Source organism: Mytilus trossulus, unplaced genomic scaffold (assembly GCF_036588685.1).
Source record: "Mytilus trossulus isolate FHL-02 unplaced genomic scaffold, PNRI_Mtr1.1.1.hap1 h1tg000380l__unscaffolded, whole genome shotgun sequence".
Taxonomy (NCBI): domain Eukaryota; kingdom Metazoa; phylum Mollusca; class Bivalvia; order Mytilida; family Mytilidae; genus Mytilus; species Mytilus trossulus.
Genome location: NW_026963343.1, coordinates 103,458 through 121,822, shown reverse-complemented (window position 1 = coordinate 121,822; position 18,365 = coordinate 103,458). Strand labels below are relative to the sequence as shown.

General features: G+C 33.6%; 1 protein-coding gene across 1 annotated transcript in view; it reads right to left on the bottom strand.

The window, feature by feature from the left end:
* LOC134702050 (U3 small nucleolar RNA-associated protein 18 homolog) overlaps positions 1-18,365 on the bottom strand; it is a 119,134-nt gene that overhangs the window by 50,034 nt on the left and 50,735 nt on the right. The window lies entirely within an intron of this gene.

Here is an 18,365-nt window from a genome sequence, read left to right as displayed (position 1 = left end):
TAGGGAAGACTCCCACACAGAGACAACAAACTATGTTTGTGGGTCTCACAAGTTATAGTATAGACAAATAGATAACATTGCGATTTGGCACCAAAAATAAAAACTAATTGTAGAAAGAGTATGCTGTGTGAAAAATTACAATTAAAAGCTTAAATGTTTTCTTATTTTAGATTGATACAAAAATAGATGCAACATCTGCAGAAATAAAGACCGCTATTGCTAATGGTAATGCTGAATTAATGGAATCTATTTGCACAAAAACAGCTGAACAACTGGCTACAATGGGTATTAACAATGTTGTGTTAATAGCTAACATTAAGGTATGATTCTATTTTAGTTTTTTATGCTCCTCTGTGGCTTAGTGGTGCAAAAAGTGCATTACAAAGATCACTAGTCTGTCAACTCTCAGTGACAATGCGTATTATACTCCACATTCAGCTTCACAATTGTAAACTTTCCATTTCTATGTAGCAGCATTCAAGCAGGGCCTGCATACGGAGTATATATCTCCCAATTGGTACGATATTTCGAGGCTCAATGTTTCTCCTATCAAGTTTCATTGATAAAGGATTGCTGCTCACAAAAGACTTTTAAAACCAGAGTTCCAAAAAGTGAAGTTAAAATCATCTCTACATAAATTTTAAGACACCATTATCAGTTGGTTGACTGTTATGAAATAACCATTTCACAGATGATATCAGATATGTTCCTTATGTAGTAACTACAACAGTGAACACCCTTCCCTTTTCAAATTAGACTATTTTCCAGATTTGTTATAACATAAGCAACATGTGGAACACGATCTGTAGTCCAGTCAAACTAAGATTTAACCTCAAACTAATTGCAACAGAAAATGTTTTAGTTCTAAACTATAGCATTATGCCCTTATATACACAGAAAAAAAGTCCCATAAAATCTAACTTGAGGAAAACTCAAAATCAGCATTTTTAATTTCCTATGGAAATTAACATTGGAAGGGTAGATAACTCTTACAAAAATGAGTCTTTTTTGGTCATTTTTTTGTTGTTTTTCTTGAAATTTATGTAAAGTATGATACTTTGATGAGGTTATAAGTTTGTTTTTGACTGAATGATATAATCTTTTGCTCATGAAATGTACAAAACCGAAGTGTTATGGGGAGTTTTATTTTTTTCGTGCCTTTTTTATTAAAGAAAATTGCAAATTTGAAGCTTTGTAACCGTTTTGAAAAAATAATTTGAAAATTTGGTAATGATTATATCTATATATTATATTATTTCAGCAACTCACTTATCTAAAGAAAATTTAAACCACAAAAAGAAGAATACATGCTTAATTATTTTTATTAAATTTGAGATTCTTTACCTTGACATGTTGAAAAATTCAATAAATGGTCAACTAATGAATTACGAAATCTAGATTATAGCTTGATAAAATATATGAAAACTCATTTAGAGTTGTTTGTTGTACTGTAAAGACCGCTAAAAAGTCAAGAATCAATACATTCTGATGAATAGAAGCAGTAAAGTTATAATTTTGTATCAATTTTTATTGATATTTCTGCCTTTTTTGCAAGAGTTATCTCCCTTTTCAATACAAATCTCCATAGGAATTTTGAATGATGATTTTTTCAGTCTTCCTCAAGTTAGATTTTATGGGACTTTTTTCTTTGTATATTTGGGGTATAATGCTAAAGATTAAAACTTTAAAATCTTCTGTTGCAATTACTTTCAGGTTAGGGTCAAATTTATGCTAGATTGACTGGACTACTGCTTACCCTTCCGGAGCACATGAGATTAAACCCCGTTTTTGGTGGGGTTCGTGTTGCATTAAATATATAATTAGTCTATAGTTTCTATGTTGGGTATTTTTTGTACTAATATTTGACTTTTTAATTTAAGCCATTGTGTTGTCAGTTTATTTTCAATTGATGGGTTTGCCTGTCCCTTTGGTATATTCGTCCCTCTTTATCAATTCATCAATTTTCTTGCCTAATGTTGTGGTTCTTTTTTTGGATTAATTCCTTGTTATCAAAATCCAAGTTCATATGAAAATATTATAGAAATTTCTAAAAGTGCCAAAACTCCCGCTTTTATGACAATGTTAATTATGACATTAAAATGACATCATTACATGACAGGACTATAATACAAATAAATGGGAGAAAATATAGGTCAGAAAAACTAACGATTAATAGCCAACAAAAGGTACGTTGTTTAGAATGCAATACGCCAGACGTGCGCAACGTCCACATAAGACTGGCCAGCGACACCCAGATGAAAAAAGTTTAAAAGCCAAACACATTTAGGGACATTTATTATTATTAGACTGTATATATATATATACACACAATGTCACACTTATAATAAAATAAACGTATTTGTATTGATATATGACACCATACAGATCGATATGCCTGCATCAATTTACCAACATAATGTATCCTCAATGCTCTTCAACTTTGTACTTGTTTGGCTTTATAAATATTGGGATATGATCGTCACTGGTGAGTCTTATGTAGACGAAACGCTCGTCTGGCGTACTATATTATAATCCTGGTACCTTTGATAACTATTATCATACCCCGTATAAAATAGGGGTGAAAGATACCAGAGGGACAGTTAAACTCATAAATCGAAAAAAAACTGACAATCCCATAGCTAATAAGGAAAAAACAAACAGACAAAGAATAGTTCACAGACCAAACATAAAAAACTAAAGACTAAGCAACACGAATCACACAAAAGTTGGGGGTTATTTCAGATCCTGCTCCATTTGTGGTACCCTTCGTGTTGCATATGTTTACCAAACTCGGTAAATAGTACAATTCGTTAGTCACATTCGTGAAAAGGGAAGAGGATATAAGGAACATGCATATATTTAAAGAAAACTATAAATAGATAAAATCTAACATCGAAAATATATACATTTGCCATTAGATTTTTAATGCAATGAATGCAAAACATTACATGGATATTTATTTTATTGTTTTCTTATTTTGTGGTTTTAGATACGATTATTACGGTCATATGCTTCTTTAGTAACGGTAAAATTCAATCAGCATTTATTTCTCATATTAGATTTGAATAGATATTAACAATAAAAATCATCCATCAAAATTACAAAAAGTCTAAATCTGCCATTAGATTTTTAATGCAATGAATGCAAAACATAATATGGATATTCATTTTGTTGTTATCTTATTTTGTGGTTTTTAGATACGACTTACGGGCATATACTTTTTAAATAACGGTAAAATTCAATCAGCAATCATTTCTCATATTAGATTTGAATAGATATTAACAATAAAAACCATTGATCAAAATTACCAAAAGTCTGAAAAAAAAAACCACAATTTACACAGCTACTTTTGCATAGGTACTATTTCTATACAACAAATCTGTAGTACTGGAAATTTACTTTTAATATTCAGTACTGTTTTGTTACCTTAAAATTATTATGGGCGTCAAGTTGGTTACCTATTCCCTATTCCCTATTCGTTACCTATTCCCTATTCCCTATTCGTTACCTATTCGTTACCTATTCCCTATTCCCTATTCGGTGCCTATTCGTTACCTATTCCCTATTCCCTATTCGTTACCTATTCGTTACCTATTCCCTATTCCCTATTCGTTGCCTATTCGTTACCTATTCCCTATTCCCTATTCGTTGCCTATTCGTTACCTATTCCCTATTCCCTATTCGTTACCAATTCCATATTCCCTATTCGTTACCTATTCCCTATTCCCTATTCGTTACCTATTCGTTACTTATTTGAATTTTAATATCCTTACCCCTGTTTAATTATGGCACGGAAAAGTTTAATATGGCTGCCATGGAAACGGCACAATTGTGAAAAAATCTGTTTTTGGTTTTTGGTGAACTGTTTGGATATGCTTCAACTCAGAATCATCGTATTTTAAAACAATGTAGGTGCCCACTATATACAGGTGTTGGATGACTTTGGCGATCATTGGAACTATGTTGCCATAGAAACTACACCAAAATTTTCAAAATTCTCAAAATGCTCAAAACTTCATGAAACTTCACAGTAATGATGAGCAACAATGGTAGATGTGGCATTTGGAGTTGGAATTTCCAAAATAGGTCTTGTTACCATGGAAACAATGCAAAAAGGTCAAAAATTTCAAAAAAAAGAATTTTGAGTAAACTGGATGAAACTTTACAGGAATGGTAACTGGCATAGGCAGAGTTGGATTTTGAAGTTAGAATTTTCAAAATGGCCGCCGTAACCATGGAAACTTAATGAAACTTTGCAAAAATGTTACTAGACATCTGTAGATGCTCTCTTTGACTTTGGAATTGTCAAAATGGCTGCCGCTCACCTGGTAACTAGGGGAAGGGTGCCATCCGTTATTGCTAGCAATTATAAATCTAGTTGTTAATACTCTTACATATGGTAATAGTTCTTAATTTGTTGAGGTAAAATGATCTTTTTATGACCTATTTATATGTGTTTGTGCTCAACCGATCCTTTTACTTCATGTTCGATACGCATTTGTTCCTTACTTGTTTTTTTATACGTTCTACCTTTTAACTGCTTTATGTCCGTATGTTTGAAGATGGATCTTGGTTCGACGGGATGAAATCACCGTGTTAGCGCTTGCATAAAAAAGAAGATGTGGTATGATTGCCAATGAGACAACACTCCACATTAGACCAAAATGACACAGAAATTATCAACTATAGTTTACTGTACGGCCTTCAACAATGAGCATAGCCCAAACCGTGTAGTCACCTATAAGAGGCCCAGGCATGACAACCTCATACAATTCAAACAACAAAATTGACCGCCGTATTTCATATACAAAAAAATAAAAGGAAATATGTAACACAAAAACAAACAATAACTAATTAATTTCAGGCTCTTGTGCAGGGACAGGCACATACTAACATAATGTGGTGGAGTTAAACATGTAAGCAGGGTGTACATCGTTTCGGAGCATGCTATTACCTTGTTTAATTCGTTGGATCACTCACTTATAATTCGCTTATAATACGAGTATCTGTCGTTGCACCTTTGAAAACATCATTTTCAATTGTTTTGTTGTCTCTGGTGGAAGATTTGGGCTCTAAGAGGTGATATAAGTGCATTTGTATCCGTTCCAGCGCTCGGAAAATACCCTGTTACCTATTCGTTACTTATTCGCTTTTAAAAAGTTTGTTGTACGTTGCACCTTTTAGAAAAGAATTTTCAATTAAGTTCATATCTCTGGTGGTAATAATGTGTTCTTATAGATGAAATACCCCTATTAGCACATATGTACTCGTTCCAGCGCTCGGATAGTACCCTGTTACTTATTCGTTCCTTATTTGCTTTTAATGCACGAGGTAAACGTTGCACCTTGACATAAATCGTTTTTTAATTGTGTTCATGTCTCTGGTGGTAACAATGTGTTCTTAGAGATGAGATGACCCTTTTAGAGCGCATGGACCCGTTCCAGCGCTCGGTTAATATTCTGTTACCTATTCATTACCTATTCACTTATAATACGTTTGTTGTAGGTTGCACCTTTAAGAAAAGGATTTTTAATTGTCTCCATGTCTTTGGTGGTAACAATGTGTTCTTAGAGATGAAATTGCCCTATTAGCGCGCATGTACCCGTTCCAGCGCTCAGTAAATACCCTGTTACCTATTCGTTACCTATTCACTTATAATACGTTTGTTGTACGTTGCGCCTTTTAGAAAAGGATTTTCAATTGTGTCCGTGTCTCTGGTAGTAACAATGTGTTCTTAGAGATGACATGACCCTTTTAGCGCGCATGTACCCGTTCAAGCGCTCGGTTAATACCCTGTTACCTATTCGTTACCTATTCGTTACTTATTCGCTTTTAATACGTTTGTTGTACGTTGCACCTTTTAAAAAAGGATTTTCAATTGTGCCCATGTCTCTGGTGGTAACAATGTGTTCTTAGAGATGAAATGACCTATTAGTGCGCATGTACCCGTTCCAGCGCGTGGTAAATAACCTGTTACCTATTCGTTACTTATTCGCTTTTAATGCGCGGGGTATACGGTGCACCTTCAAATACATCTTTTTATAATTGTGTTCATGTCTCCCTAATGGTAACAATGTGTTCTTAGAGATGAAATGACCCTATAAGAGCGCATGAACCCGTTCCAGCGCTCGGTTAATACATTGTTACCTATTAGTTACCTATTCGTTACCTATTCGTTACCTATTCACTTATAATACGTTCGCTGTCATTGCACCTTTTAGAAAAGGATTTTTAATTGTCTCCATGTCTATTGTGGTAACAATGTGTTACCACAAGAGACACGGACACAATTAAACATCCTTTTCTTAAAGGTGCAACGTACAACAAACGTATTCTAAGTGAATAGGTAACGAATAGGTAACGAATAGGTAACAGGGCATTAACCGAGCGCTGGAACGGGTACATGCGCTCTTAAAGGGTCATTTCATCTCTAAGAACACATTGTTACCACCAGAGACATGAACACAATTAAAAAACGATTTAATTCAAGGTGCAACGTATACCTCGTGCATTAAAAGCAAATAATAAACGAATAAGTAGCAGGGTATTAACTGAGCGATGGAACGGGTACATACGCGCTAATAGGGGTATTTCATCTATAAGAACACATTATTTCCACCAGAGATCTGAACTTAATTGAAAATTCTTTTCTAAAATATGCAACGTACAACAAACGTATTAAAAGCGATTAAGTAAAGAATAGGTAACGAATAGGTAACAGGGTATTAACCGAGCGCTTGAACGGGTACATGCGCGCTAATAGGGTCATTTCATCTCTAAGAACACATTGTTACCACAAGAGATACGGACACAATTTAACATCCTTTTCTTAAAGGTGCAACGTACAACAAACGTATTATAAGTGAAAAGGTAACGAATAGGTAACGAATAGGTAACAGGGTATAAACCGAGCGCTGGAACGGGTTCATGCGCTCTAATAAGGTCATTTCATCTCTAAAAACACATTGTTACCACCAGAGACATGAACACAATTAAAAAACGATTTATTTCAAGGTGCAACGTATACCTCGTGTATTAAAACTAATTAAGGAACGAATAAGTAACCGGGTATTATCCGAGCGCTGGAACGAGTACATATGCGCTTATAGGGGTATTTCATCTATAAGAACACATTGTTACCACCAGAGATATGAACTTAATTGAAAATTCTTTTGTAAAAGATGCAACGTACAACAAACGTATTAAAAGCGATTAAGTAACGAATAGGTAACGAATAGGTAACAGGATATTTACCGACTGCTTGAACGGATACATGCGCGCTAATAGGGTCATTTTATCTCTAAGAACACATTGTTACCACCAAAGATACGGACACAATTGAAAATCCTTTTCTAAAAGGTACAACGTACAACAAACGTATTATAAGTGAATAGGTAACGAATAGGTAACGAATAGGTAACAGGGTATTTACCAAGCGCTGGAACGAGTACATGCGCGCTAATAGGGTAATTTCATCTCTTAGAACACATTGTTACCACAAGAAACATGGAGACAATTAAAAATCCTTTTCTAAAAGGTGCAACATACAACAAACGTATTATAAGTGAATAGGTAACAGCGTATTAACCGAGCGCTTGGACGGGTACATGCGCTCTAAAAGGGTCATTTTATCTCTAAGAACACATTGTACCACCAGAGACATGAACACAATTCAAAAACGATTTATTTCAAGGTGCAACGTATACCTCGTGCATTAAAAGCAAATAAGGAACGAATAAGTAACAGGGTTTTATCCGAGCGCTGGAACGAGTACATATGCGCTAATAGGGGAATTACATCTATAAGAACACATTATTACCACCAGAGATATGAACTTAATTGAAAATTCTTTTCTAAAAGGTGCAACGTACAACAAACTTTGTAAAAGCGAATAAGTAACGAATATTTAACAGGGTATTATCCGAGCGCTGGAACGGATACAAATGCACTTATAGAGTTATATCACCTGTAAGAGCCCAAATCTTCCACCAGAGACAACAAGACAATTGAAAATGATGTTTTAAAAGGTGCAACGTAAGATACTCGTATTATAAGCGAATTATAAGCGAGTGATGGACCGAATTAAACAAGGTAATAGCATGCATGGTCCGAAACGATGTACACCCTGCTTACATGTTTAACTCCACCACATTATGTTAGTATGTGCCTGTCCCTAGACAAGAGCCTGAAATTAAGTAGTTATCGTTTGTTTTTGTGTTACATATTCCGTTTATTTTTTTGTATATGAAATACGGCCGTCAGTTTTGTTGTTTGAATTGTATGAGGTTGTCATGTCTGGGCCTTTTATAGGTGACTACACGGTTTGGGCTATGCTCATTGTTGAAGGTCGTACAGTGAACTATAGTTGATAATTTCTGTGTTATTTTGGTCTAATGTGGAGTGTTGTCTCATTGGCAATCATACCACATCTTCTTTTGTATGCAAGCGCTAACACGGTGATTTCATCCCGTCGAACCAAGATCCATCTCCAAACATACGGATATAAAGCTGTTAAAAGGTAGAACGTATAAAAAACAAGTAAGGAACAAATGCGTATCGAACATGAAGTAAAAGGATCGGTTGAGCACAAACACATATAAAAAGTTCATAAAAAGATCATTTTACCTCTTCCAGTTTACTCAAAATTCTTATTTTTGAAATTTTTGACGTTTTTGCATTGTTTCCATGGTAACAAGACCTATTTTGGAAATTCCAACTCCAAATGCCACATCTACCATTGTTGCTCATCATTACTGTGAAGTTTCATGAAGTTTTGAGCATTTTGAGAATTTTGAAAATTTTGGTGTAGTTTCCATGGCAACATAGTTCCAATGATCGCAAAAGTCATCCAACACCTGTATATAGTGGGCACCTACATTGTTTTAAAATATGATGATTCTGAGTTGAAGCATATCCAAACAGTTCACCAAAAACCAAAAACAGATTTTTTCACAATTGTGCCGTTTCCATGGCAGTCATATTAAACTTTTCCGTGCCATAATTAAAAAGGGGGAAGGATATTAAAATAAAATTCAAATAAGTAACGAATAGGTAACGAATAGGGAATAGGGAATAGGTAACGAATAGGGAATAGGGAATAGGTAACGAATAGGCAACGAATAGGGAATAGGGAATAGGTAACGAATAGGCAACGAATAGGGAAAAGGGGATAGGTAACGAAAAGGTAACGAATAGGGAATAGGGAATAGGTAACGAATAGGGAATAGGGAATAGGTAACGAATAGGGAATAGGGAATAGGTAACCAACTTGACGCCCATAAAATTATTGTAATATTTAGAAACCTTTATTTTACAGTACTTAATTTGTACTTGAAATTTAGGTACTACATATTTTTGGTAACTACCGTTACATTTTCAGGATTTTGAAAGTTTTTCTATGTGAAATCTCTTAAAATTATGATTTTCAAACATGGAATATTGTATTATTTCTGTACCAAAATATTTAGTACAATTATCGAATTTATCCGATCTCTATATTCAAATCATTTAAAAGACTCGGACTTTCAAATTGATAACTAAAAAATAGATTGGATACATTCGATAATTTGCTAGTTTCAATGTAAGAATCTATATATTCATTTAATATTGAAGTAACCTTGCAGTTCGGTAATATTTTATTTTCTTATTTTCTTTTTTTTTTACCATATCTGTAATTTTCTTTAGCGAAATCAGAAAGTAAGCGTTTCTTGAAACGGAAAGCAAGAGTTACCATATATTTATTCTGAAAGTAAGCGTTTTGAATATTCTTGGTGGTATTACACGAGAGATATGTGACTGATATATCTATGTTTTTAATAAACATAAACCAATAATCACACTGACAAAAAAAACTTTTGGACAAGGTGTATGCAATATGGCTCCAAGAGTAAAGTTATAATATAAAACGATATTTTTTTGGTTTCCAGGAGGTCGTACAGAACATAATCCGTCAGAAATCTAAAGAAAACATTCAAGATGAAGGTAGGGGAGTCAACCATTAAAGCTTAATACATATATAGACCTTAATGTAGAGCACAGAAGAAAACAAAAATCACATCAAATAATTATGTTAAGTTATAAGATGTTACAATTTATTCATCGATTGTTTGATGATTGCTTGCTTTATGTCCAATGGCCATTGTTATTTTGAATTTCAGTACACTGAGGTAAAGTGAAGTTTTTAGCAAATAATGGATCAAATTAACTATAAAGGTTTTTTTCTCTTAAAAGCAGCCTCAGCTAAATTTTCAATCAGTCAAAGTACTTTTTCATGTAAAAAGTAAAAACACAAAAATACCGAACTCCGAGGAAAATTCAAAAAGGAAAATCCAAAATCAAAAGGCAAAATCAAAAGTCCAAACACATCAAACGAATGGATAACAACTGTCAAATTCCTGACTTGGTACAGGCATTTTCTAATGTAGAAAATGGTGGATTGAATCTGGTTTTATAGCTTTATAGTTTTAAACCCTAGAAAATAGTCAATTTCAAATGATTTAGTCCATGGGTTACACTTATGTTTTCATGAAGAAATCACGATTGAACTATTATCCTGATGATCAAGGGCCGTAAAAGTATAAAAATGCCTATTAAGGTCAATCTATTTTTTATCTATTAGTCGTGGTCCATTTATAGTTTTCTAAATGTCAATTGATTTGGTCGATGCATATTCAGGTATTGTCATGTAACTAGACATATGATAGTACTCTGGTATTTGACTTTTGCCCTAAAGTAACTACAGCAGAACCTCTTTCAGGCGAAAGGACTGGACAATAGTATCGAATTATCCGAGGTCGAGTATGACGGCAAAATATGAAATGCATGAAATGCAGTAAAAAGTAAACTCACAATAATACTGAACTCAGAGGAAAATCAAAAGTCCCAAATCACATGGCAAAATCACAGGACAACACATATAAGAAACGAATAGACAAGAACTATCATATTCCTGAATTGGTACCGGCATTTAAATTTTTCTCGTTGTTCAGTGTTTTAGTGATTAGTCTTTTTTCTGACTTGAAACGGACCATACGGAATGTGTCAGGGGTTAAACTAGTATGAAGACGCCAATCCTTCCCATAACCTGGGACAATGATGTAACATTACAACTAACTATAACCAGATGCTCCGCAGGGCGTAGCTTTATACGACCGCAGAGGTTGAACCCTGAATGGTTGGGGCAAGTATGGACACAACATTCAAGCTGGATTCAGCTCTAAATTTGGATTGTGATTAAATAGTTGACACAGCATAGGTTTCTGACACAGAATGAATGTGTTCTAATGAAATTAAAATTTTTGTTTTCTCTTAGAGCAATTCACTATGCTGTTGAATATTATTCCTCTCAAAAAAAATGTTTGAAGAAATTTTCTTTTTATTTATGAAATTTCAAATGAGAAAATTGAACCCATTTTTTTTAATCACATCCCCCTTTCCCTTTTTCCAAAACTAATCTCAATTCAAATTTCTAATGGAGTTTGCAACAATTACTACTCATTTAAATACATCATAAAATATTAAGATGTAAAAAAAACTGCTTGTTATCACTGAATGGTAAAGATTATTTTAATTTATCAGTTGGTAGTAAAAAGTGAATATACATTGTATATTGTATATATAACAAAGATTTAAGTTGATTCTGGACAAAGAAAGATAACTCCAAATAAAAAAAATTCTTACAATTAGATATTTCTTGCTTACTATTCTGGACAAAGAAAGATAACTCTAATTAAAAACAAAATTGCTATTTCACAATATTTTGCAATAAGATATTTCTTGCCATTGCGCAATACTGTGCAATTGAAAAGACTTGCTATTGCACAAAACTTAATATAATAATTTTAGATCCTGATTTGGACCAACTTGAAAACTGGGCCCAGAATCAAAAATCTAAGTACATGTTTGGATTCAGCATATCAAAGAACCCTAAGATTTCAATTTTTGTTAAAATCAAACTAAGTTTAATTTTGGACCCTTTGGACTTTAATGTAGACCAATTTGAAAACAAGACCAAAAATGAGGAATCTACATACACAGTTAGATTTGGCATATCAAAGAACCCCATTTATTCAATTTTTGATGAAATCAAACAAAGTTTAATTTTGGACCCCGATTTGGACCAACTTGAAAACTGGGCCGATAATCAAGAATCTAAGTACATTTTTAGATTCAGCATATCAAAGAACCCAACCGATTAATTTTTTGTCAAAATCAAACGAAGTTTAATTTTGGACCCTTTGGACCTTAATGTAGACCAATTTGAAAACGGGACCAAAAGTTAAAAATTTACATACACAGTTAGATTCGGCATATCAAAGAACCCCAATTATTCAATTTTGATGAAATCAAACAAAGTTTAATTTTGGACCCTTTGGGCCCCTTTTTCCTAAACTGTTCGGACCAAAACTCCCAAAATCATTACCAACCTTCCTTTTATGGTCATAAACCTTGTGTTTAAATTTCATAGATTTCTATTTACTTATACTAAAGTTATGGTGCGAAAACCAAGAAAAATGCTTATTTGGGTCCCTTTTTGGCCCCTAATTCCTAAACTGTTGGGACCTAAACTCCCAAAATCAATACCAACCTTCCTTTTGTGGTCATAAACATTGTGTTTAAATTTCATTATTTTCTATTTACTTAAACTAAAGTTATTGTGCGAAAACCAAGAATAATGCTTATTTGGGCCCTTTTTTGGCCCCTAATTTCTACACTATTAAAACCAAAACTCCCAAAATCAATCCCAACCTTTCTTTTGTGGTCATAAACCTTGTGTCAAAATTTCATAGATTTCTATTAACTTAAGCTAAAGTTATAGTGCGAAAACCAAGAAAATGCTTATTTGGGCCCTTTTTGGCCCCTAATTCCTAAAATGTTGGGACCAAAACTCCCAAAATCAATACCAACCTTCCTTTTGTGGTCATAAACCTTGTGATAAAATTTTATAGATTTATATTCACTTTTACTTAAGTTAGAGTGCGAAAACTAAAAGTATTCGGACGACGACGACGACGACGACAACGACGACGACGACGACGACGCAGACGACGACGCCAACGTGATAGCAATATACGACGAAAATGTTTAAAATTTGCGGTCGTATAAAAATCAGTTGAGAAAGGCTTAGCTCGTCCGATCTAACAAATATAACTACATTTAACAATACATTGATTGCGCATGGAGTACTTTTTTTTTCAACAAAAATATGTTCGGTACATATCTAGAAAAATGAACTAGATTATTCAAGGTTCGATTATCTAGTTCCATATAATAATGGAGAAAACAATCATAAAAATACCGAACTCCTAGGACAATAAAGACGGAAAGTCCTTAATCAAATGGCAAAATCAAAAACATCAAAAACTGCAAACGAATTGATTACAACTGTCATATTCCTGACTTGGTACAGGTATTTTCTTATGTAGAAAATGGTGGATTAAACCTGATTTTATAGCTAACTGCACCTCTTGATTGTACAAATGTATAACTGTCGCATAAAATCCCATTATATTGACAACAATGACAAGAGGGTAAAACTTGCACATGCAACAACCCACAAAATGTTAATACTAGTAGAGGATACCAATTGATATTTTAACGTGTGTTTTTCTATGTTGTGATGTTATGCTGTTGTTTCAGAAAAAGGGAAAAGGTTTGGAACCATTAAAACGTTTAATCCCGCTGCAAATATTTGCACCTGTCCTAAGTCAGGAATCTGATGTACAGTAGTTGTCGTTTGTTTATGTAATATATACTTGTATATACGTGTTTCTCGTTTCTCGTTTTTTTATATAGATTAGACCTTTGGTTTTCCCGTTTGAATGGTTTTACACTAGTAATTTTGGGGCCCTTTATAGCTTGTTGTTCGGTGTGACCCAAGGCTCCGTGTTGAAGGCCGTACATTGACCTATAATGGTATACCTTTTTTATGAATTGTTATTTGGATGGAGAGTTGTCTCATTGCCACTCACACCACATCTTCCTATATCTATATACCAATTATTGTCTCCAACTTTGTAGATATGTTTCCAAGGAGAATATTTATTATTGCTCAGTAACACCATCATGTACTCATAAGTGATTTTTCACCAAGTTGACATCCACACTTGAAAGATTGGCAATTTCTAGGTTTATTTAGGAACTAAATTCTAAGAAAAAAATAGTTAAAATCAGGTACTACAAGAGCATTCCTCATTACTTTTTTCAAAATTGTAAATGATAGGTGTAAATCTAGTTAAATTTTGCAATGGCATATATTATACATATTGTGTAAATATAAGCCCAATATACAATAAGATTTTGCTTCAAATGACATTTGCCACACTCTATGAAATAACAAACTGTTCATAACATTTAAACAAATAATGAACAGAAAAATATGCTGTATTTAAATGGATGAATAACAGTACTGTAGTTAAAGAGTTGCTACCGTCAAAACAAAATTGACGGTGGAAACTGTTAAACTGCAGTACTAGTACTGTTATTCCGAGTATTATGCTTTACAAAAGGAAATGGTAAGTTAAAGCTTGCAAAAATAATTAAGTTTGACATACAAACAAACTCCGCGAAACTTCATGAATAATTAAGGGCTAAACGTAACGACATGTAAATGAAAACTTACAAATTAGAGGTTAATACGTTACCTCTTTGTTTTAAATTCGGATAAAATTACATTTAAAAGGTGAAACAAGGTATAGGTGTTTATTCATTTTTCAATAATATTGTAGTAATCGAACATTTGTTGAGCCATCAATTAACAATGGCGATTCCCTCCTTAGTTACGTCAGGTCTCCCGTGGATTTGACGGTATCATTTAGCAAAGGAAGAAAAAAATGTTATATTATATTATCTATAGTTTGTACTTATTACTTTAAACAATACCACTATAATGTATTTAATGAGATAGTTATACATTCAACGTAATTTGTATAATGATTTGTACAGAATAGACATTTCTTTTTTTCAGACAAACAAGAAGGAACTTTACAGCCATGTAAACTAGGGCAGCCCTTATTCACACTACACGATGAGGTAGATCTGACATCAGTAGTGGTTATTGACTGGATCGAAGATGTAAAAGATACAGTGATGATGGATGATGGTAGGTTGGTGATGTGTGTACCTTACAAGAGTAGACTACTGATATGTTATACAGATAGATAAAATTGAGAATGGAAATGGGGAATGTGTCAAAGAGACAACAACCCGACCAAAATAAAAAAACACAACAGCAGAAGGTCACCAACAGGTCTTCAATGTAGCGAGAAATTCCCGCACCCGGAGGCGTCCTTCAGCTGGCCCCTAAACAAATATATACTAGTTCAGTGATAATGAACACCATACTAATTTCCAAATTGTACACAAGAAACTAAAATTTAAATAATACAAGACTAACAAAGGCCAGAGGCTCCTGACTTGGGACAGGCGCAAAAATGCGGCGGGGTTAAACATGTTTGTGAGATCTCAACCCTCCCCCTATACCTCTAACCAGTGTAGAAAAGTAAAAGCATAACAATACGCACATTAAAATTCAGTTCAAGAGAAGTCCGAGTCTGATGTCAGAAGATGTAACCAAAGAAAATAAACAAAATGACAATAATACATAAATAACAACAGACTACTAGCAGTTAACTGACATGCCAGCTCCAGACTTCAATTAAACTGACTGAAAGATTATGATTTCATCATATGAACATCAGGCACAATCCTTCCCGTAAGGGGTTTAGTATCATACCATCATAACATATATGAGAAGAACATAACCCGTGTCATGCCAACAACTGTTTTTAGAATAAATGTGTTTAGTTCCGACGCAAAGACCTTATCAGTGACTCAATATTAACGCCAAAATATGCAATCTTTAATGACTTGACAACAGTATCGTAATTATATCCCTTCTTAATAAGTCTATTCAAAGGTTTTGTAAGTTTATGAGGTGAATACTGACACCTTTGTGCTTTATAAAGAATATTTCCATAAAAAATTGGATGTGAAATACCTGAACGTATAAAAAGTCTGCATGTTGAGCTATATTTACGAATGATGTCTTTATACCGATGATAAAATTTAGTAAATGTTTTGACTAGTTTGTGATATCGAAAACCCTGGTGTAATAATTTTTCAGTAATACATAAATTTCTAGACAACAGTTAGACAGTATATATGTACAGGGCAGACCATTGAGGGTTACCTCAGTCAACAACTCTATTGTAGCTGTTACACTGTGTGATAGTAAGTGTATAGAGATGTATGACATCAACAATAAACACAAATTCAAATCCATATCAGTACCAGACATGTGGAACGGGAGTGGCATTACAACTTCACACAACAAGTTAGTTGTAAGCGATGATGAGAACAGAATATTGATTATAGATTATCAGAAAGAAGAAGTGGTACAGACAATAAAAGCTGACTGTGGTCCTTACAGGCTACATGGTTTTGGTGACAAAATATTCTACTGCGATTGCTGTCACACATGCAATAACACGCTGTACTGGTATTGTTATGCTGATAACAGACATCACACCATAACATTACCCTCCACAACCAGTAGGATGATTACACTACATGATGGCAGTCTGTATGTGGTGTGTAGTGATGGACCAGTACAACATGTGTCATCTGAAAGCGAACAGTATAAACCTGTTACAACAACGGGACTGAAACAACTGAAACGTACTTGGATGTCATATAATTCAAGGCAAAGAAAACTTTTCACACTAGGTGATCAAATGACAATCAAAGTTTTCTATGAAAATTAATTCAGTTTTTCTGTTACATTTATCAGTTTAATTATTGTATGATACTTCAGTAAAACTGAACATTTCAATAGTCCTCGGCGTTTACATTTTATTTGTTGGATTATTGCTATCAATGCCTTTGTAATTTTGATGAACATGTCATCATTCACAATTTTGGATTAGCAAATTTCACTTTCAATTAAAGATAAAAATTGCAAGTCAAACTTGTGGACATACTAGTATCTAATCCAGGGCCAAGTTACTATAGGCTATGAGTTAATTTATTTACGTGTTTATAGTTAAAGTCATAAGAAATCTCAAATCCAAAAAAATAATGCATATGTTTTTTATAACTCAATGGATAGTTTTCATTATAAAACTTATGTACATATACTTTTTTTCTGAAGAAATTTCTTTAATTTATTCATATTTAGAAGAAGTTTACTTTATTTTAATTGCTTGCTTCCAGCAAGCAATTCCCCCGACATATTTTCCGTATGCAAAGTGACCTCAGTGTGACCCACCTCGTAAAAATCCGGTGATCACAATACGCATGAATGTCCTTAAAATAAACTATTATCTGAATTTACATGTTAAACACGTGCTCAATTTCCATGCTTTTTGTTGATTTTATGTCGATTGTTGACAATCGTTAAACTTCGGATTCAAAACACGAACTTTAATTACCTGCCATATTTTCACACCAACACTGGCCGGTTGAAAATAAATTGACGTTTATACGAAATTTACACGAAAAAGATGAGAAATTCGTGCACAGAAGACTAAGTTTATGATGTTTGTATGCATTGGTTCAAGAATTGGAAGAACATTATTTTTCACCGGTCACTCGTTTCTTATGACTTTAAGTGCAAAATATGACATTTTAGCATCGATTCTTATTTGAAGTACAATTGTTAATTAATTTTAGTTAGTTCTCTATTCAAAATTGTCCACATATATTTTAAAATGAATGAGCAAGAATTTTCTTCGGAGTTCTGTAATTTTGTTATTTTACTTTCTACTGTCATCGTAGGTAATTTTGAGTAGGCATATTTATCATGTACATCCTGGTATTTATTGTTTTATACCGAGTAACACCTTCGAGACTAGCGGTTACATTTTAATATGTGCATGCGAGACGCTATCGGGTTCAAACAGAAAGATTTTGAAAGCAGGGAAAACTGTGTATCTTATAGAAAGCATGATTTTATCAGATGACAATTCCAATTATACTATAATAAGGCTTACGCATAGTTATATACTTTAATTCAGTCACGGACCAGCGATATCACAGGTGTGTTATAGTTCATGTATAAATCTATAAATAAAACGTGAAATTGAATTTTGCGTTCACACTAGTAGAAATGTACAGAAGAAAAAAAGTAGAAAATAAAGGAATTTGAAAGCATTTCGAAATTCAATTTTATATATATGTGTGTTTATCTTATCAAAGAAGAACTCAGGCTTGCTGTAGCCGAAAGGGGATATGATATTGTGAACCTGTGATCTAAGAGGGGGGCAAGGGGGGTCCCAATAACAGCAAAACAATGAATTGATTTGGTGAAAAACAGATAACAAAGAATTGAAAAGGGACAATAACAGATAACAGTAAATGAAATATGA